Source organism: Ambystoma mexicanum, chromosome 5p, assembly GCF_040938575.1.
Source record: "Ambystoma mexicanum isolate Mex_15411 chromosome 5p, UKY_AmexF1_1, whole genome shotgun sequence".
In the NCBI taxonomy this organism is placed as follows: Eukaryota; Metazoa; Chordata; class Amphibia; order Caudata; family Ambystomatidae; genus Ambystoma; species Ambystoma mexicanum.
The window spans coordinates 1,312,722,299-1,312,744,491 of NC_090930.1; the positions used below are offsets into that span (position 1 = coordinate 1,312,722,299).

Consider the following 22,193-nt stretch of genomic DNA (forward strand, 5'->3'; position numbering starts at 1 on the left):
TTTACAGAAATAAATAAAATAGCACAGTAATAGCATTGTCTGTGATACACTGAAAAGAGAGTGGCGGAGAAAAGAACTCAATTGGCAACATTAACATGTGATTAAGGCACAGGGATCTCCTTTCCTACACTGACTGAATATTCTCGTACACACTCAGCTCCCACACTTATGTAATTACCTTATCTGTTCAGCCCGAGTTTTCGTCAGCTGTTCTCTTTCTGAATGTGGCTCCCTTGAAGATTAACCCCAGTGAAAACGAGCGCCTTTCGTTCTCAAACCGGGGTCATTGCCTGGAACTCTCAGCTTTTTCAGCAGAAATGCTCCAACCAGGAAAAAAACAGGTCCTTCTCCCAGCTCTCCAAATCTCCACTCTTCTCCCTCTCTCTTCAAACTCCCCCCAGCAAAACCCTAATCACTGCCTCTAGCATGATACTTGCTATGACGCTGCTCCAATCAGAATCAATCATGCCATCTCCTCCCTCTCTACACAATGGCTCATTTTTATAGTAATACTTTGTAACCAACTGATTTCCTGTTCTTTCGAGCCCTTTTGCTTCCTGTAGTTATGTGGACAGAGCAGCAGAGAAAACGAAAAAAAAATGAATGTGCGTTTAAAAGTTCACTTTCAGAGTAGGCCTAATTCTGCAGTGGAGACACATTTTTATTAGTGGGTTATGTTAAATGAATTTTATTAGTCAGGTTGTTTATTAATAATGTTAGTTATTAATTTTCAAATGTGTCTCTTGCACCATAGGCATTTCAGGTGAAAAATAGTGTGCATTTTTGAATGTGCACGTGTGCTTTTAACTGTAAAAATAGATTTGCATCTTATATGTTAAAATCGTTTTTGACTGAATAGCCTGTCTTTCCTTGTTAATCTGGTAACACATATAGCAATGCACCATAGGCATTTGGTGCTGCATCAAAAAAAATTGCTACCTGTGCAGTAGTGCTGTACTCTGTGCTGTAACACGCCAAATATCCTTACAGACCTGCCTCATGCGCAGTAGCTTATTGAGAGTCATATGATTTGCGTTTGTCTGAACGTTGGCGGAGAAGTCAGGTTATATATGGATGTCTGAGGATTCATACCGCAGAGTTCCTTTCTCTCTGGCCAGGCGCAGGATGAGGTCCCTGTCTCGATAGTTGAGAAGTTTGGCAATGGTGGTCCGCAGTGGTGCCCCTAGCTTAGAAGCGGGAGCGAGGATACGATGCGCCCTCTTCACAAGGAACTGCCGGGAGATTTGAGATGAGTCGAGTATTGATTTTAGTAAGTTTTTAATGAAGTGTTCCATTGGGCCCTTACAGGCCGCTCCCGGGATTCCGATGATGCAGAAGTCATTGCGTCGGGAGCGCGATTCCAAGTCTTCACATTTATTATGGATCTTGCTGAATTCCTGTTGCAAGTGCGCTATATCCCGGTCATGTTTATTTATTTTGTCTTCTGTTTCTCTGATACTTGTCTCTGCCTCTGTATTACGAGCGCCCTCCTTTTCTATCTTGGCTTTCAGGGAGCCAATGGTTGACACAATATTGTCAAGTTTCATGTTTACTGCCATGAAGCCGTTTCGCATGACGGCAAGGAGGTGGTTATCCCTGGTGGAGGTAGAGGCGGATGGTTGTTCATCAGCGGATGGTGACTCAGCAGGGTTGGGTGTATTCGCCGGGGTGTTAGTGTATGAGTCCATTGGGCCCTTTTTCTTGGCTCCGGAGCCCTTTGTCATGTTGCCTCGTCCCTGGGTACCAGCAGGATACATTATTGTAGAAGGAATGTCAATAGATTTCGGGGCACCAAATTGTGGATCCTAGCCCAGAGGGTTGGCATGCCAGTTATCTGCCAGCAAAAGGTCAACCTATCTGCAACATGGGCGCCGCAGCGACGAAAGATGGGCTCCCTCAACACTGATCTCCTCTAGCTGAATCTCAAATCTTATAGATGAGGCAACTCTGGCATAATTTTAGGGCTACTACTGTGCTCTACAGTACGGCCCGGGGGCCCCGGAATGTCCACAAAGTGCAGTGGGCTGCACACCCCGGTGCAGCCTTCAGAGAAAAATGTGTGTGTGCACAGGCGTAAGGACTAGGACTGGTCTATATTATTTACAAGTCGTCCCTGACAGCAGCTCTACATATGCCCCATTGCAGGATCCATAACAGGTGGGAGAGTTACCATTTGAATGCCAGCTGCATGTCCATGTAGCTCTGTCTCAAAGGCACACCGGCGGGAGAGAGGCCCAGTAGGTTATGCACGGGAGCCAAGCACTCTGGAGACAACTGCATCACAGTATTCAATGGTATAACTGATACCCGCTGTACCCCGATGCCCGTGGTCCTGGCACACCCCGAGCATTCAGGGTATTTCCTCAGCTGACTTTTCGGCTCCAGCCTAGGGGTCACAGCACCTGCAGGTAGTTCAAGATATGCCCCACATGTAGTAGACCTCGTGGTGCAGCACAGTCACAGGAGATCCCCATTTAACACTGGGGGCATCAGCGCAGGGGCCAAACCCACCGCCCTAAAGTCATCAACGCTTCGCCGCTCCAGCAGTTTGGCCAAAGAACTAGGTTCTGCCCAGCCCGCACTGAGGAGCCCCCGGTTGTAAGTTCAGAGACTGTTCCAGAGGACCATGTGGTGTGTTAGGAGTTGTGGGGGGTTCCGTTTGGAATTGAGCCCCCTCGGACGTCAGTGCCCCTCAAAAAGCTAGCCGACCAGGTGCTGCCGTGGGCACCAGGGCCCCAGACACATCCCCAGCGTTGTCCCTGCAAGTTTTGTAGATGGGTTGTGAATACCAGCGGGGGGTGGAGGACAGAGCCCTGCACTCACCACCACTCATCTCCCTATTGGACTGCGCCCCACTCTGGATGAGGTTGGAGTGGGGAAATACGAAGGGGGCCTTTGGAATTGGAAACTCCCCACACACCTCCTACACAAACCAGTTTGGAGCGAAACGATAAGAGAAAAGATTGAACAATTCTTCAGAGAAAATAATTCAGAGGAAGTTCCACAGAAAATAAAATGGGATGCATTCAAGGCAGCAACGAGGGGGTACCTCATAGCACTCAAAGAAGGGGAAGAGAAACAGAGAAGACGGGGGAAAAATCTGGAAGAGAATTTAAGGGACATACAAGAGGAAATGGCAAAAATACTAAATAATAAACTAAGAAAGGCCTTGAGACATATCCAGGGACAACTGGAGACACTTAGAACAAAGAGGGCTGAGGAAGCAATACTATACCTAAAACAGTGGCACTATGTAAAAGCCAATAAAGCGAACAGACTCTTAGCCAGACAATTAAAGGAAAAGAAGGGTACCCAGACAATAATCAAACTCCGAAATAGCCAGGGACAGGACAAAACAACAAATGAAGACATGGGCAAAATATTTAGGGCGTACTATCAAAGGTTGTACGCCTCAGATAATCCCTCGAAAATATGACAAGAGGAATATCTAGCGAGTCTCCCCATCCCGCAGATAACGGAAGAAGATGAGGAAGTTAGGTAAGATGAGGTAAAAAAAGCCATAAAAGATCAACCAAAAAACAAAGCCCCGGAACCGGATGGATACCCGGTCAGCTTCTACAAACAATACAGTGACATACTGACCCCCAATTCTTATTTAATACATTTAAAACCAAGGGAGATATAATCCCATCTATGAACGAAGCAAAACTAGTAGTATTCCACAAACAAGGGAAAGACCCAACAATACCGACCAATAGCATTAACAAACTTAGATGCTAAACTATATACTAAAATACTTGCTAACAGATCGATTCATCTTGTCCCGAAATTAATTGGCCAGGATCAATCAGGCTTCATACCATCCAGACAAACATTCAACAATACTCGTACAGTCAGTCATCTAATAGAAACAACGGGAATAACCCAACTAAGGCCCCTGTCTGCTCGCTGTCCGCTACCAGAACGCTACTTAGAGGCTGGTTGTGAGCACCTTAACTTTGAAGATGCGGCCACCTCACTCCTCCAAGATTTGCGGATTGCCTTGACATTGCCACCTGATTAGCTATGGGTTACTTCCCTCCTTCTGAACTCACTCCCACCACCTTTGCCTCTCACTGTTTCTTTCTGCTCCTATCTCCCCTGTTTTCACTCTGTTTTCTTACTGCCAATCATACCATTCGCTAACATCTGAACCTGGTTTGAAAGTCAATTTGGCTGTTTTTGTTCTCGGGTTGAAAGTCCAATTTTGCTGTTTTTGTGTTGGGGTTAAAAGTCCAATTTTGCTGTTTTTGTGTTGGGGTTGAAAGTCGAATTGTGTTGCTTTTGTACTGGGCTTGAAAGTCAAATTTTGCTGTTTTTGTTCTGTGCTTGAAAGTCACATTTTGCTGTTTTTGTTCTGGGGATGAAAGTCAAAATTAGCTGGGTTCTTTTTTGGGGTTGAAAGTAAAATTTTGCGTTTTTTGTTCTGGGGTTGAAAGTCCAATTTTGCTGTTTTTGTTTTGGGATTGAAAGTCAAATTTTGCTGTTTTTGTTCTGGGGTTGAAAGTCAAATTTCACTGTTTTTATTCTGGGGTAGAAAGTCCAATTTTGCAGTTCATTACTAACTTCTCTGTATTGTGCTTCTTCTCCATTGACTATCCCTCCCTTCTCACTAAGTCTGGTAGGAAGAAGTTCAAAAAGGATATCTTGGCCTCCAACTCTGGCGTTCCTATCGCTGACACTACTCCAACGCTTCCTCCAGACAGACTCTCACTGACATACTCTTTGTTGTTCCTTTGCCAGATCTATGGACTCTTCATATGATCTCTGTGCTCTGTCCTGTCTCCTCCGCTCCCATTAATGGTGGCTCTCGCTGGGAAGTTCTCATGGCTTCCTTCGACTCTTCTAAAGTCATCATTAATGTCTATCTTAAAGGCACCGTCATGGTCCAAGGGTCTCAGGCTAATCTCCTCTTTGATAGGTGTTTCCCTCGCCTCATCAATTTCCTATAATCTCCTGCTGTCCCCTTTTTCCCCCCTTGGCTACCTTGCCCTCTCTCCACTCCTCCTCTGCCCCACCTAAGGCTTCTTCTCTGCAGGGAGTACCTCTGATCTGTACCCCTTCCCGGAAAGTCTTTAAGGCTGGCACCCTCCTTCATCTTGCCACCCTCAACTCTCTCTCTGCTGTCAAACACTCCTCTGATATCTGCTACCTCCTTGAATAACTTGACCTTGATTACATTGGTCTTGTTGAGACATGGTTCACGGCCAGCTCTGTCACGAGCTTTGACACTCTTCCCCGATGACTACAAGATCTTCTCCGTACCCAAATCCTCCCGGTCCGGTCGGGGTGTAGCCCTGATCTTTCCTGAGTGGATTCCTGCTTCTATCACTCCCACCCAGACCTCCTCCTCTTTTGAATGCCTTGTCTGCAGGCTCTCTATCTCTCCTAGCCCTTCTCTTACCGTAGCTACTATCTACTGAACTCCTGGTCAAATCACCTCTTTTCTCTCGGAATGGGAGGACCACTGCTCCTCCCTCTTGGCCTCTGCCACTCAACTCCTCCTCCTTGGTGACCTCAATATCCATCTTGACTTTCCTTGCACCTTCTCTGTACTCTTCTGTGGCCTCTGTGACTCCCTCTCACTTTCTATCCTCTCCTGTGGCCCGACTCACTCTCCAAGGCACACACTTGATGTCTTGATCTCCTCTGACCTCCCACTCTGAATCCCTCTCACCACTCCCCTCTCTTGGAGTGATCATTCCCTCCTCTCCTCCCATCTCTCCCTCTATTCCCCCCAGGCCAAGTCTACCCCGATACTGCCACCTACCTTCTCGGACATCCGGCCCAGGAAGCATGTGTCAGTTGAGGCTTTCGCTGCCACCTTTTCTCCCCCCTCCACCCACGGCTGACTCACACCCTGACACAGCCCTGTCTATGCTCTACTCTTCTATTTCCTATTTCTGATATCCTTGATTCTCTTGCCCCTGTTATGAGGATCCGTTTGAAGTCCAAAGCCAAGTGCAATTCCTGGTATGACACTGACCTAGCTACACTTAAACTTAAGTTGAGAGGAAATGGAGGGCTTCTTGTTCATCCTCTGACAAACTGTCCTGCCACCTTCTCCAAAGGCAATACCGACTCTCTGTCCTCACCAAGAAGAGAGCCAAATTCAAGCTTGCGTCTCTGCGGCATCTAACAACTTGGCCGAATTGTTTAAAATCTGCAAGGAGCTGGCCAACCCTGCTGCAGTCTCTACCCCTCCTGTTGCCTCCCAGGCTCTTTGCAATGCCCCTGCCTCTCACTTAATCGCAAAAACTCTGGACATCCTGTACACCCTCTCCTCCCCTGCCTCCTGTCCTTTCTCCCTCTGTGCATGCTGACACTTCTTCAGGCAGCCGCCCCACCCTCTTTATTGTCATTTCCTCTTTTCCCCCATGACAAGGTCGCTAGACAAGTACGATCTATGAAAACCTCATCAAAACAGGTTCATCCCTGTTCCTCTAAAACCATCAAAGACCACATTGACACACTCAATCCGGCCCTTGCCGATTTCTGTAACCTCACCTTTGCCTCGGGAGCCTTCCCCCTCTCCTCTGAAGCACTTCCTTGTGCATCCTCTTCTCAAGAAACCCACAGCCGATCCTTCTAGCCCGGCTAACTATTGCCCAATTTCCATTATTCCTTTTCTGGGCAAACTCCTCGAAAAGCTGGCCATCTCTCAGCTTAACCTTCATTGTGATTCTGCTGGCTGTCTCCACAACCATAAGTCTGCCTTTAGAGCTGCCAGAAGTACAGAAACTGCTCTCCTGAACATCCAGGAAGCTCTGCTCTCCAGATCTGCTCTCCATTCCCTCCGTCCTCATCATACTCAATCTCTCTTCTGCCTTTGACACAGTCAACCATACCATCCTGCTCAACCGTCTCCATGACAACCTGGGCATCACTGATCAGGCTTTGGCCTGGCTGTTCTCTTTCCTCTCTGATCGACCCTCCCAGGTCCAAATTGGGTCCTTCCCATCATCTATCTCCCTTTCACCTGTGGTGTTACCCAGTGGTCTAGCCTCTCACCCTGGCTTTTCAACCAATACCTGGCAACTCTGGCTTACTGCATTGCAATTTTCTGCTCCAACTTCCAGTGCTATGCTGACAATACTGAACTCATTTTCAGGCTTCCCTCCGCCACCTCCTCTCCTTCTCTCATCTCTGATTGCCTAACTGCCATTAAAGATTGGTGTGCCGCCAACGATCTTTGCCTGAATGCCAGCAAGACAGAGATGCTCCTCATCGGCACACCGTCACCCTCCTTTCCCCTCACTCTCTGGCCGGCCTCCCTTGGACCTCCTCCTACACCCACCTGCGAGGCCAAGAACCTCGGGGTCATCTTTGATTCCACACTTTCCTTCTCTGCCCACATCTTTGATGTTTCTAAAAAGTCAAACCTCCTCCTGCACCTCCTCAGAGGAGAGGTACTCTGTCTTTGCTCCCCTTCACCCAGAAGCTCTCTGTCTCCCGAGCCCTGGTTCTCTCTAGGTTGGGCTATTGTAACAGCCTCTTTCTAAAACTACCAGCCTCTACTCTCCGCCCTTTGCAACTAATCCAGAACAGGACTGCGAGACTTGTCCTAGGCCTCAAGCACTGGGAGTATATCTCTCCAGCCCTGAAATCTCTCCACTTGCTCCCAGTGGATGCAAGGATTAAATTGAAAACCCTCTGCATTTTCCACAAGGCTTTCTGGGGACTGGGCCCAACATACCTTCAGCTATCCCTCTGCAAACACCTCTTCGCTCCTCTACCTCTAACTCCCTCAGGGTCAGTCGTTTTTCAAAGAAATGAGCCAGAGGTAGATCTCTTTCCTCGGCTGGTGCCTCCCTTTGAAAAAGCCTCACTGCCACTCTGAAACTTGAGGAGAACCATCCCTGGTCCGGAAGCTCTTCAAGACCGTCTTCTTTGCTTCTGCCTTTGCCCCTATTCTCCCCTGCTGATCTGTTTCTCTCTTGGCACCGTGCACCTGGCCTACCCTCTGTCTTCCGGGCTCAGGTACCTGCTCACCCTGCCACCCACCTGCACTGACTCCCAGCCACCCCTTGCACTGGGGCCTATATCTGTACCCATACAGTCCACCCCTTCTTTTCTTCCTGCACTTATCAGACATAGCCTGTGTGCTGCCCTAAACCCAGAACTTGCCACTTGCTGGCTGCACTACCATTGTTTGTTTCCTTATTATTTATTTATTTATTTATTTATTTTATCGATTTTTCCTTCGCTCCGCACTTTCCACTTCCCCCCATGCACTTTTCCCCTTTCCCTCTCCCATGCACTTGCGCATTCTCAATGGCACTGGGCCTAGTAAGATCGTTGTTTTTGTTCTCCCTTGTTCCCCTTCCCTGCCTTGTCAGGCTCTGAAACACTTGTGTACAAGTGCGATACAAATACAATATCAATTCAATTCAACATCCAGCTATCCTGGTGTCACTAGATGCATAAAAAGCATTTGAGTCGAATGGTCAATGCTTCTTAACACACTGAAACATATATCTCAACATGGTACAGGCTAACTATGTGATACCATTGATTTGCATAAACCTATACGGCATAGTGTCATGCAAAGTATAATTAGGACGAGGAACAAAACAAGGGTGCCCGCTATCCATGCTACTCTATGCCATATATTTGAAACCCTTATTAATTAAGATACTAGAATTAGATCAGCTGACGGGAATAGCAATGGCGGGAGAAACACATAAAACGATAGCATTCGCGATCGAAATGCTAGTAGTTCTGTCGAATCCAGAAAGCTTACTACAGATATTAATGAGAGAACTGGAAGAATTTGTGGTGATATCAGGATTAAAAATCAATAGGCAAAAATCTTAGATGCTAAATTTATCAGAGGACCGAGAGGTAATGAATACAGTGGAATCGAACACAGAGCTGAAGCAAACTGAAAAGGGCATAGCGTACCTGGGCATAACATTTACAAAACAGATAGAACATATGTATGGGGCGAATTACCCGCATCTACTGGAAAAAATTATAACCGATCTGCTGAAATGGAACCCGCTCACAATAACATGGTGGGGCAGAATGATGACATTAAAGATGGTGACACTACCTAGACTAATGTACTACTTTCGGCATTACCCATTAGAGGTCCGAAAACCTTCTTTCGCTGCCTGAATAGGGCCATTATTTCATATATATGGAAGAGGAAGCCTCCAAGGCTAGCAATGGCCACACTCACTGCACTGGGGGGAATAAAGGGGGCATGTCATTCCCGCACTTCTCCAGATACTAAGAGGTGGCACCATTATGGGTCATGTGGGAATGACTAAGGGGAGACCAACACAAAATATGGGCAAGACAGGATAGGGCGGTCACGAGAACCCCCTTCCAGGGAATCCTGTGGATCGACAAAAAGAAGAGACACCCGAAAACCAGGATCAGCAAGATACTGGGGGTAGGAGTTGAGACCTGGGACAGGGTTACGGAAAGGGGAGCACTATCGGTAACACCATCCCCATTTTGGCCAATGTTTGTAAACCCAGAATTTCAGCCAGGAATAGAAAAAGAGGCATTTTGGAAGTGGGAAAGAGAGGATGCCAGAAAATAAGGGACATGTACCTGGGGCAGTCATTTAAAATGTTCGGAGGATGCGTGCACGAAATAGGTTTGATGATGGGTGACAGATTTAAATATACCCAGTGATATGATATGATATGATATGTTATTTATAACGCGCTTAATATCCAGAGGTTTCTAAGCTCTGACCCAGGGATCAAAGCTGTGTTGCTCTGTGTCGTCTTGCTTCCAAGACGAGCACGTTGCCCCTGAGCTATCCTCCCATGGCAATCATCAAACATATGGGGGACAAGATCTGGTTATGTGCAATGTGGGAACCGGGATCAAAAACACCCACAAAAACTCAGAAAAGAGGACTAACAACCTTGCTGATAGCAGCGTGGCTGGTGACTGCGCAAAATTTCCCCAAACATATGATCAGTGTTGGAGGGGATGCAAGGCTGTGGGAGACTGGCGACACATATGATATGATATTTTATTTATATTGCGCTCATTGTTTCAGAGCGCGATATGGAATACCTTTCCAATAATACAACCATTCTGGGGGCAGGTCAAGAAACAGATGCAAGACATACACTAGGGAATGGAACATATGGAGACAAGATATGGTTATGTGCAATGTGGGAACCGGGATCGAAAACACCCACAAAAACTCAGAAAAGAGGACTAACGACCTTGCTGATAGCGGCGTGGCTGGAGATTGCACAAAAACTGAAACAACAGACAGCCCCCATGATACAGGACTGGCTACAAATAATGTGGAACTTTGTGGCACTGGAATGGATAACATACAAAATCCAAGTGGACCAGTACAAATTTAAACAGGAATGGGGCCCAGTCCTGACATACTTGCAAAGTGATGATATGGTACAATGGTGCCCCCACAAGATCAGAATCTTGGACATTTTGTGATCTACCAGGACCATGCAAAGAAAAGGAAGAGACATAAATCACTACTGGGGGTCGGAGGGGCGAGTGGGCCAGTTTAAATGGAACAGTGTTATGTTGTGCGATGTACAATTGGAAAATAACAAAAATATTTGTAAAAAGAAAAATGAGTTTGTGATTGATAAACGTCTTTGAGTGATGGGTTGCAAGTGTTTTAAAATATTGAGTGGCCATGCTCACCGGACATGGACGAAGGCCATGGCTAGTGGTCTGGTAGAGTTCTAAAATAGACAAGTTGTTAGGCAAAGTTTGTATGCAGTACCCTTTGGGACCACTACACACAACTAGGACAACAGGTGTAAGCAAAACCAACCTTTGGTATAAGTCTGTACCACACAGTTTTTGATAGCGAGCTGAGCAGCCAGGCTTACCTAAAGAGGGAATGTGAGCTTGTAAGGATGTTACACAGAGGTCTACAATCACAAGTATTCAGATAGACACTTATACTCAAGGTTTCTTGGTAAAACACTTGTTAATTTATTACACAGTCGGTTTAGAAAACATTCACTAAAAGGAGGCAATCAATATCACACAAAAATATGCTACATACATTACACTAACCGGTTCTGAAACATTTAAGCCACTTTGAAGGAGGAGCAAAATGGCATTCAGAGCGTTTGAAGTAGGAGCAAAAAGGCATAAGTTAATAAAACAAATATTACAGTTACTTTAAAACAGTGCAAATAGTTTGAGTTCACCAGAGGAGTTGATTCAATGCAATAGGTAGGCCAAAGTCAGGTAAAAACAGTTCTTGTATTAAAAATGGAAAAGCCTTTGCCACGGTTCTCAGAAGTAGTTCACGGATGAAAGGTTCATATGTCGGATCACAAGCTGACTAGGCCTGTAAATTACCAAAGTTTCACAAACTTTTGCAGTGAGAGGTAAGTTCTCCCAGTCGGGTTTTCACAGTACCTTATTTGAAGAAAAAAGATGCAGCTGAAGACTTCTGTTCCTGCAGTTCCTGCAGAACTCGCTGTTCCTGAGCCTTAGCCATAGGGACAAGAGGGAGGACATCAGGGGACTCCTGCACTGCACAGGGACTGGTCACAAAGCTGGCAAACTGGCAATTCTTCGATTCCGGTAGCTGTCTTCAAGCACACAAGCTGGTGTCTTCCTCCCTGGTTAATCCTAACCAGCTCTGAGAACGGTATCCAGGTGGCTTACGAGTTGATTGGTCCTACCAACTCAAAGGAAGAAGGGCTTCTCCGTCGAGATGAACGTGGTGATTCGGACCTGCAGCAGGGCTCCACTGGGCAAACCAACGGTCCAGTAGTTGCAGCAGCTGTCCTCTTCCAGCTCGTCTTCGGTTCTTTCATTCCAGTGGTCGACTCTGCCTTCCAAGCCAAGAGACTTGCCTTTTAAACAGTTTTCTCCCATTCATTCCAGCCTAGCTGCCACTCACCCAGCAGGGTGGCTGTCCTTGCTGGACAGTCAGCCAGCCAATCATGCCAGAGTGCATTTGGTCTCCTAGGAGACTAAGCACAGGGAGTTTCGGGCACCTCCCTCACTTCCTGCCCACCCTAGACACTCGGGTGCCAGAGGCGGTCTTCAGCCCTAAAGCCAGCCAAAGGCATAGAAACAAAGGGACCAAACATAGTTTGGCACGCAGAGACAAACACTAGAAGGACCTTTCCAAAAAGAAATGGTGAAAAAAGAAGACCGGGACCTGTTTAAACAAAGGGGGCTTAGGCGCCATCTTGAAAAACATGTCTCCCTCGATTTTTAGCTACTGGTGTTCGCGGTCAGGAAAAATCATGGTAGTACATCGTAAAACCACTGCCACCAGCTATGTCGAGAGGAAAGGGTAGCAGGGGACTGCAACATTAGTTTATAGACATAGGGGATACTAGGTAACCCATCCAGCACTCTATTGGAAGATAGTGTGTGCTGGGTCTAGGAATTTAAAAAGACTAGTAAAGTCAATTTAACTTTACGTTCTCTGGGAAACAGTAGTTTATCACAGAGAAGGTGTTTAAACCTTGGGAGAGCCTGAAAGGCTTCCCTGTGTCAATGCACTGAGGGTGTTGTGTGACACATAAGAAAAGATGATGCCTATGGAGTTATCTAAAATCCCATAATCAAAGAACACAAGAGTAAAACACACATCAAAATACATGAGAGAGTGGGAAAAAAAGCTCACACTCTCTCCAGGAAAATCAAGTCCTCAAAATCCAGCAAAGTTGCTGTGGGTCTCTAAGGTGAAGGGAGTTATTACATTTATGAGAATTCTCCCTAACACTCGTCCCCACCCCCCCCCCAGACTAAGGCACAGGAGGATTTAATCCACCCTGGATGAATATCCTTACTCCAGTCGGTCATACATTCTGGAGAGACCATCAGCATTTTGGTGATTACACCCTGACCTCTGTTCAATGGTAAAATCAAACCCCTGTAGGCTGATTGACCATTTTAACAATTTAGGATTTTCCCCTTTCATCTGCATTAACCATCTGAAGGGTTGGTGGTCTGTCTGATTCACAAAGGTAGATCCATACAAGTATGGTCTAAACTTCTTCAGAGACCACACAATGGAAAAACACTCATCTTCTATGGTTGCCCACCTTGTCTCAGGTTCCTTCAGCTTCCTGCTGATGAAGCAGATTGGGTGTTCCCTACCTTTCTCATCCAGCTGACTCAGAACTGCACCTATACCTGCATTTCAAGCATCTGTCTGCACAATGAAGGTTTGGCTGTAGTCAGGAGCTCTTAAGACTGGAGCTTGACAAAGGGCTTTCTTAAGTCCATCAAAGGCCTTAGTGCACTCCTCATTCCACCTGAACCTTTGGGGGAAGTCAGGTGAGGAGACCACATTCAAGGGAGATGCTATGGACCCATAGTTCTCTATGAAGTTCCTTTAATAACCAGTGAGACCAAAAAAGGCTCTCACTTGGATTTGAGTAGTAGAGGTGGACCATTCTTGTACAGCTTGTACTTTGCTAGGCAATGGCCTTATTTCACCTCCTCCAGCCTCATGTCCAAGGTAGACCACTTTGGTCTGACCAATTTACCATTTGATTGCCTTTATGGTCAGATGGGCCTGCTCAAGAGCCTGCAAAACATATCCTAAGTGGTCAAAATGTTCTTTCCACGTAGGGCTGAACACTGCAATATTATCCAAGTATGCCATGCCAGCGTCCTCCATCCCACTGAGAACTTGATTAACCATCCTTTGGAATCTATCAGGTGCATTCTTTAATCCAAAAGGCATTACCTTAAACTGCTAGAGGCCTGCTGGGGTTGAAACTGCAGTTTTCTCCTTGACAGAGCTATTTGCCATTAGCCTGAGGCTAGGTCAAATGTACTGAGGTACTTGGCTGAACTAAGTTTGTCCACCAGCTCATCTGTCTTAGGTAAAGGATGGGCATCAGTCTTTGTGACTGCATTTAGAGCTCTGTAGTCCACACAGAATATCAACTCCTTGGATCCTACCTTTGACACTAGTACAACTGTTCTAGACCATGGACTTATAGATGGCTCTATTACCCCGAGATCAAGCATCTTGTTTACCTCTTCCTTTATGTGGGTTCTTACATGGTCTGACATCCTGTAACCTCTGCTTTTACAGGTAAATAGTCACCAGTGAGAAAATCATGCAGGCCCCAAGGGGTCAAGCCTGGTGATAGTGAAAACAGGGAGGCAAACTGATTTAACAGAAACTTGCACTCCTCCTGTTGTTCCAGTGTCAGATTAGAAGAGAGATTAACTCCTTCTATCTTCTCATCTAAAGGTTTTCCTCTGGGGATATCAGCTAGAGGTTCACTCTCCTCCTCCTCCTGAGCAGAAGCTAGAAGCAAAGCTCCCACTTCTGGTGTTGAGACATAGGCTTTGAGACGGTTGGTGTGAAAGACCCTGGGGGCCTCCTTAGGATTGCCTAAATCCACCAGATAATTGACCTCTTCAGGTTTTCTCACAACCTTGAAGGGTCCAATCCATTTGTCCTGTAAGGCCCTCTGCCTTGTAGGTACCATAACTAGAACTTGCCGGTCTTGAGTAAACTCAACCATGTTGGCCGTCTGGTCATGCCAATGTTTCACCAGAGCCTGGCCTGCTTTCAAGTTATCAGATGCGTCTGTCATCATGTGTGTCATTCTCCTCCGGAGACCAAGGACATAGTAAGTGACTCTCACTGGCTTGGGGGAAGGAGCACTCTCCAACCCCTCCTTAATTAGGGCAGAGGGGCCTCTAACTGAATCACCCAAGAGAAGAACAAAGGGACTAAATCCAACTCCCTCCTGAGGGACCTCTCTATAAGCAAATAGAAGGCATGGCAATAGAAGGTCCCACTTTCTTCTAAGGGGTTCCTCTAAAGCACATATCATGCTCTTCATAGTTCTTTGAAAAGTCTCTACCAATCCATTTGTCTCAGGATGGTCGGCAGTTATGAACTTGTAAGTCACTCCACAGTTTTTCCACATGGCCTGCATGTAGTGGGACATAAAAATGGATCCCCTTTCAGAGATGACTTCCTTAGAAAAACATACCCTGGTAAAAATACCAAGTAGGGCCTTTGCAACAGCCTGACCTGTAACAGTCCTCATAGGTATTGCTTCTGGATACCCAGTATCATGGTCTCCTACTGTCATGACCCGCCGTCTGCGTCTCTTCTGGACTTCGTGGTCCCTGACACATAGGGGATTGAACTCAGTAATCCTTCCAACATGGCCACTTGATACGGAACGCTGCTTGCCAGTCTCTGCGCTACACACTCTACGTTCTACAAAACAGATACGCCTCCGCGGCTCTGCGCGTCTTAATGCTACTGCTCGCCGTAGCTGGACGTGTGCTGCCGGAGTTCGCTCGGGGCTAATTTCCTGATCACTCTATTCCCGGTTCCTTGATTCCTCCTTTCCTTTCATCCCTCAAACTTACCGAACTTTCCTGGATTTTCGCCCGCGCTCGAGCCACAGTTTCCTTGCCTCCGCGCGTGGACATTGTTCTTTCCTGGTTCCGTCCTGGACAATCTGAACGAAGCACGCTGGAATCTGAAGACCAACGCGCAGGATTATACAAATCCCGGACCGTTGCGGAGGAAGTCACAAAAGAAGGTCGCAAGCAAACAGGAAAGACACGTGAGAAGGGGAGAGACTTGTGACTGATTGAGACGCCTAAAAATCGATACGGATACAGGGATGGAAGCCGCGGTTCAAGACCTCATGCGAGGCATGCAGGAACTCACCACAGAAGTTTAAAACCTTAAAGCTGAGAACGCTGCCTTAAAGCAGCTGGTATTGTCTCGTGATTCTGCTACCAAGGAAAGTGTGTTATTGGGAGGAGTGGTGGACAAATATGATGGCTCTCCAAAGACCCTTTGTGCCCTCCTTGATTCATGCTTCGTGCATTTCACCTTCAAGCCCTACTACTTTTCCACCCCTAGAGCAAAGGTGGGGTTTATGATATCACACCTCACTGGCAACACATTAACCTGGGCAACTCCCCTAGTCAATTCGGGCAACGCCCTCCTGGAGGATTACAATGGATTTGTGGAAGCCCTAAAGGCCATGTTTGATCGTCCTGAGCAGGTTTACAGCGCTCAAGAATGTTTACTTGATTTTAGACAAGGATCCCAGGATATGCTTACCTATGTCACCCGTTTCAAACAACTTATGAAGGAAGCTGATTGGTCCCAAGAGGCTAGCTTCATTCTCTTTCGCAGAGGCTTGAATGAAGAAATAAAGGATGAGCTAGCCAGGGTAGCTCACCCTAATTCCTTCCAGGCCCTCTTGGACCTTTCCTTGCAAATTGATTTTCAAATCCAGGAAAGAAAGGCGGAGAAAAAGAAGTCAAAATCATCCTTCCAAAAGGCTGTCATAGACCACCCTTCTAGCCCAGAACCCGTAGTTTCTCTGGTCTCAGATCCAGAACCCATGCAACTGGGGGCATTCCGTGGACCTATTACCCCACAAGAAAGGATGCGCCGTATTCACACTGGTCTCTGCATGTATTGTGCCTCCGATAAACATCTTGTCAGAGAGTGCCTATTGCTCCTACACGGCGTTCGGGAAACGCCAGCTCCCGATCCTACATGGGGCACAGTTTCGGGAGAATGATGTCTGCTCCACATCAATTCCTTCCTTGAACTCTCCTAGACCAACTAAGCTTGTGATTCTTCAGGCCTTTTTATCGCCTTCCAAGAAAGAATCTTACCCCATTCTGGCATTAGTGGATTGCAGAGCCATGGGTATATTCGTAGATCATGATTGGGTCACTACTCACAAAATTCCACATGAAACTCGAGAGACGATGCAACCTGTAGATGCAATTGATGGAAGACACCTATCTTCAGGACCCATAACCCTTCAAACTAAAGAGAGCCTACTCTCTATAAAAAACCATCAAGAGAGGATCAAATTTGACATCATAAGAACTGCCCACTATCTAATGGTCCTAGGCATGCCCAGGTTACAGAATCATAACCCCTACATCAATTGGGCAGCAGGCTCCTTGTTTCTTGGTTCTGAAGCAGTCCCACTACTTATTCCTAGATTCCTTACCAAAGTCCTCTGAAAACCCGCAAGAAATCCAGCAAAATCCAGTCACTGTCTCTAACATCATCCGAATTCCCAGGGCCTATCAGGCTTACACAGATGTATTTTCGACTGCCATAGTTCAAGCTCTTCCTCCTCACAGACCTGAGGATTGTGCCATTGATACTGAACCTTCAGCAGTGATCCCTTTCGGGAGAATGTTTATTTTATCAGAACCTGAAAAGAGGGCCCTCTGGGAATATCTGGATACTAACTTGGAAAATGGCACCATACGACCATCCAAGTTCCCGGCGGGCGCTTTGTTATTTTTCGTTCCCAAGAAAGATACCAAGGAGCTTAGACCATGTCTAGATTACCGTGGCCTTAACCAGTGTACTCTCAAGGACCGATGCGAATTGTCTCGAATCTCGGATATCCTGGAAGCAGTAAGAGGTGCAGTAGTATTCACAAAATTAGATCTCAGGGGTGCCTACCATCTAATCCGTATAAAGGAAGGTGACAAATGGAAAACAGCCTTTAGAACACCTTTTGGCCATTTTGATAATGCCCCAGCAGTCTTCCAACGTTTTATGGACCGGGTGTTTTCTGACATGCTGTTCCTCTTCGTCATTGTATATCTGGACGACATACTGATATACTCCAAGGACCATCTGAAACATGAAGAACACGTAAAGGCAGTTTTACGACGTCTACCTGAACATAAGCTCCTGGCTAAACCCGAGAAGTGTCTTTTCCATGAATCAACTGTTTACTATCTCGGATTCCTTCTTAGCCCTAAGGGGATTGGAATGGACCCCTCAAAGGTAGATTCCATTCTGTCCTGGCCCGTTCCAACTACTGTAAAACAATCCAATCCTTCCTGGGGCTTGCTAACTTCTATTGGAAATTCATACCAGCCTTTTCGGAGATTTTACATCCTATTGTTACATTACTAAAGAAGGATACCCCCTTTCAGTGGACCTCAGCCCAAGATACAGCTTTCCAACGGTTGAAGTAGGAGTTTACACCAGCTCCCATTCTAGCTCAACCCGACATTGATCGCCCTATTCTTGTCGAAACTGATGCCTCCAACTACGCCATCAGGGCAGTCCTAAAACAGGAACTTGATGATAAGCTAGAACACCCCATCGCTTATCCTTCTTGCACCGTGACTCCCAGTGAAACTCATTATTCCGTCCTGGAAATGGAACTGCTACCCATCCGCCAAGCATTCACTGATTGGCGTCATCTTCTCCTGGGAGCCAAACACCCAGTACAGGTCTGCACGGACCATCAGAATCTTCAAGTCCTGCAATCCCTAGAATGTAGAAACAGTCGTCAATCCCGTTGGGCCTTCTTTTTTGCTCAATATCAGTTTCAAATCCATCATGTCCCTGGAACACACAACATAATAGCTGATGCCTTATTCAGACGTCCTGATTACGAAACCCTTGAAGATCGCAATTCTCCTAAAATGTTTCCCCACACAATATTTGTTGCCCAAGCAATCACCCTCCTGGAGGATATTCAAATTCAAACTCAGTCCTCTGAAACCTGGAAGGAGTTTAAGAGAAACAATCGATGGAAACTCAAGACAAGGGACGGATATCTGTTCAAGGACAATCGCTTGGTCATCCCCTCTCCTGGACTGTGGCAAAAGATCACACGCCTACATCATAATACTTTTAATTCAGGACACTGTGCATTACCAACACCCTCTGTTTAATACAAAGACAATTTTGGTGGTTGAGGATGAAAGAGGATGTCCGGATCCATATGCAGGCATGTGCAGTCTGCAATCAGAACAAACATGATAATAAGAAACCGGCAGGTCTACTGCTTCAACCAGCAATACCAACAAGACCCTGGGAATTCATTGCCACAGATTTTTATCATGGAACTACCATCTTCCAGGGGATACACAACAATCATGGTTACCATAGATTTGTTCACTCATATGGCTCATTTTATACCTTTATACAAACTGCCATCCTCATCTGAACTCGCCGGAATCTTCCTGGAACACATATTCTGGCTTCTTAGGCTACCCTCCAAGATCATTTCTGACGAGGACCCAAGTACATATCCCAGTTCTGGAAACAATTATGTCGTATACTGGGAATCCAATGTGCCTTGTCCTCAGGTTACCACCCACAGACCAATGGAGCCACTGAACGTGTAAACCAAATTCTGGAACAGTATCTTCGTTGCTTCGCCACCAAGGTCCAGGATGATTGGTCACTCTTAATACCTGTGGCTCATTTCGCTTACAACAATTTGGATCATTCAGCTATCAACACCAGTCCTTTCTTCTGTAGTCAAGAATTTCATTCTTCAGTTTTACCTTCCACTCTCCCGCACCGTACCCCAGTTCCTACGGTTGATTCCTGGATTGAAACCCTTATTAATGTACACAAAGAAGCAAAGGAACACTTAGAAAAAGCCCAAAAAGACATTAAACATCATGCCGACTCTAAAAGAAGACCTGGGCCTTCTTACTCAGTAGGCGATAAAGTCTGATTATCCTCGAAACTCCTTCCTCGACATCTGCGACCAAATAAACTGGCTCCCAGATATTACGGGCCCTTTTCTATAAAAGAAATCATCAATCCAGTGGCCTTTCGACTTCGGCTACCAGTGTCATGGAAAAGGATCCATCCAGTCTTCCACACTTCTCTGTTGAAACCATATGTACAGCCCTCTCAAACTGCTCCAAGATCTACCCCAGTGATTATCAATGACCAACTCGAATATGAGGTTTCCAGAATCTGTGACTCTAGATACCGACATGGTCAACTACAATATTTGTCGAATAGAAAGGATACCCTCCCAGTAAGCGCACTTGGGAACCCGTGTCAAACATGAATGCTTCCAGGCTGATTCGAAGATACCATTTTATACATCCGGGCAAACCCGGAGGAGCTGGGCTTCAGAGGAGGCATACTGTCGTGAACCGCTGTCTGCATCCCTTCTGGACTTCGTGGTCCCTGACACATAGGGGATTGAACTCAGTAATCCTTCCAACATGGCCGCTTGATGCAGAACGCAGCTTGCCAGTCTCTGCTCTACACGCTCAACGTTCTACAAAACAGACACGCCCCTGCGGCTCTGTGCGTCTCAACGCTACTGCTCGCCGTAGCTGTACGTGTGCTGCCGGAGTTCGCTCGGGGCTAATTTCCTGATCTCTCTATTCCCGGTTCCTTGATTCCTCCTTTCCTTTCATCCCTCAAACTTAGCGAACTTTCCTGGATTTTCACCCACGCTCGAGCCACGGTTTCCGTGCCTCCACACGCGGACATTGTTCCTTCATGGTTCCGTCCTGGACAATCTGAACGAAGCACGCTGGAATCCCAAGACCCACGCGCGGGCTTATACAAATCCCGGTCTGTGCAGTGGAAGGCACAAAAGAGGGTTGCAAGCAAACAGGAAAGACAGGTGAGAAGGGGAGAGACTTGTGACACCTACAACCAATATGAATCGATTGCCTGAAGACGTTGAAGGGTCTAAGGGACCAACAATGTTGATTCCTACCCTCTCAAAAGGGACTTCCACCACTGGGAGAGGCACCAAGGGTGCCAAATTCTTGGCTCCGCTCTTGCCAGATGTCTGAAAAGTGTGACAGCTCCTACAGAATGTATCTACATCAGACCCAAACTTAGGCCAGTAGAAATAGAGAAAGTCTTTCCTTGGTCTTCTTAAAGCTTAAGTGACCAGCCACAGGAATCTCATGGGCTAACTGTAGGAACTGTTGTCTGTTCTATCTCTAGAGGCACTACAAGTCTTCTGTAGTCCCCTGGGATAGACTCAGTTGGTTCACTGAAGGTAGAAGAGGCCATCTTCCCAGTACAACCTGTGCTTCCCTGGCTCTTGCCCGTCCAGCTGGGTAGCTGCCTGTTGGTGAAGTACTTCAAGAGTAGGACACTCTCTTTGACCTCTGCTGAAGTCTGCCCTACAGGGGCGACCTTCTGCCAGTAATGACTGCAGCTCAGGATGGTCTTTAGGATCCAGATCTCCAACAGGGGGAAGGTCTTCTTCCAGTTCTGAATCTTCAGCAGCTGATTCAACCTCTCCTGGTTGTTTCTCACACTCAGCCTCAGCTGGTGGAGTAGTCACAGGTGTGACTTTGGACAGTCCTCTTGGGGATGTCCTTGTTGGAAGCACAGGCATGCTCTCTTGCTTTTTCTTGGAGACCTTTGGTTTCCCCTTTCTCTCTTTCTTCCTAGAAATAGCAGTTAGTAGTTCCTGTGGGCTGGGTGTTATAGATTCCTCTGTAACATCCCCTGGAGAGTCAGTTAAAGTACTCTCTCTGGCCTTCCTTGTCTGTTCCTGCTTCCTCTTACTGGGAGGCCTGGGGGTGCTTGATACAACTCCAAGAGTTTTTAAGTCATTCCCCAACAGAACTCTTTCAGGCACCTCACTCTGCACACTAACAAGTATCTTGACAGTCATGTTATTGCACTGGATGAGAGCATTTGAACAGGGCCTCCAGCAAGTTTAGTTAGGCCATTGGGTGCCTTAGCAACATCCTCAGGTTTGAAAAAAGATTCATCCACCACTTTAATGCTGGCCCCAGTGTCTCTAATGGCAGGGGTCTCCTGACAATTTACAAGTACACTGTCCTTATAATATTCTTTTGTGTTACCTGGAATTGAATTATAGGCATCTCATTTCTGCTGGTCCCATAGACCCAGGGACACTAAAGAAACACTGGCAGAGACTCCAGTGGGGTCTTCAGCCAGTAGTTGAAAGTTTCCACTTGCCATTTGTACTTCTCCCTCTGGGGAAAAGGCTACAGAGGCAGTGCGGACCCCTGAAGGTTTACCCTTGCATCTGGGATCCCCTTTCACATGGTCAGTTGACCCACAAGCATAACATTTTCCAAATGTTTTGATAAATGGGGGCTTCTGCTGACCTCCCTCTGGTTTAGCACCAGAAGTTTCACTAGCCTGATTCGGTTTCCCATGTGGCTTACCCTTTTTCTGTTTGGGGCCCTCTTTTGGATTGGAGGTATTAGAATTCTCTTTGCCATCTTTCTTTTCCTGCTTCCCATCATCCTTCTTCTGAGTTGCCCCAGAATCCTTGTGTGTAGCCCTGTTGGCAACCCACAAGTCAGCAGTCTTTGCTAACTTCTTTGGATCAATTTCCTTAGAGTCAGCCAAGTGCTGTCTCGGCTCAGGAGAGCAGGCATCATAAATAGATTCCAACATAACCAGATTCCTCATACCTTCATAAGTGTTAACTCTGTAACCCTTAACCCAT

General features: G+C 46.6%; 1 protein-coding gene across 5 annotated transcripts in view; it reads left to right on the forward strand.

Moving 5' to 3' along the window:
- Positions 1 to 22,193, forward strand: part of LOC138481537 (uncharacterized) — a 1,141,930-nt gene that overhangs the window by 287,691 nt on the left and 832,046 nt on the right. The window lies entirely within an intron of this gene.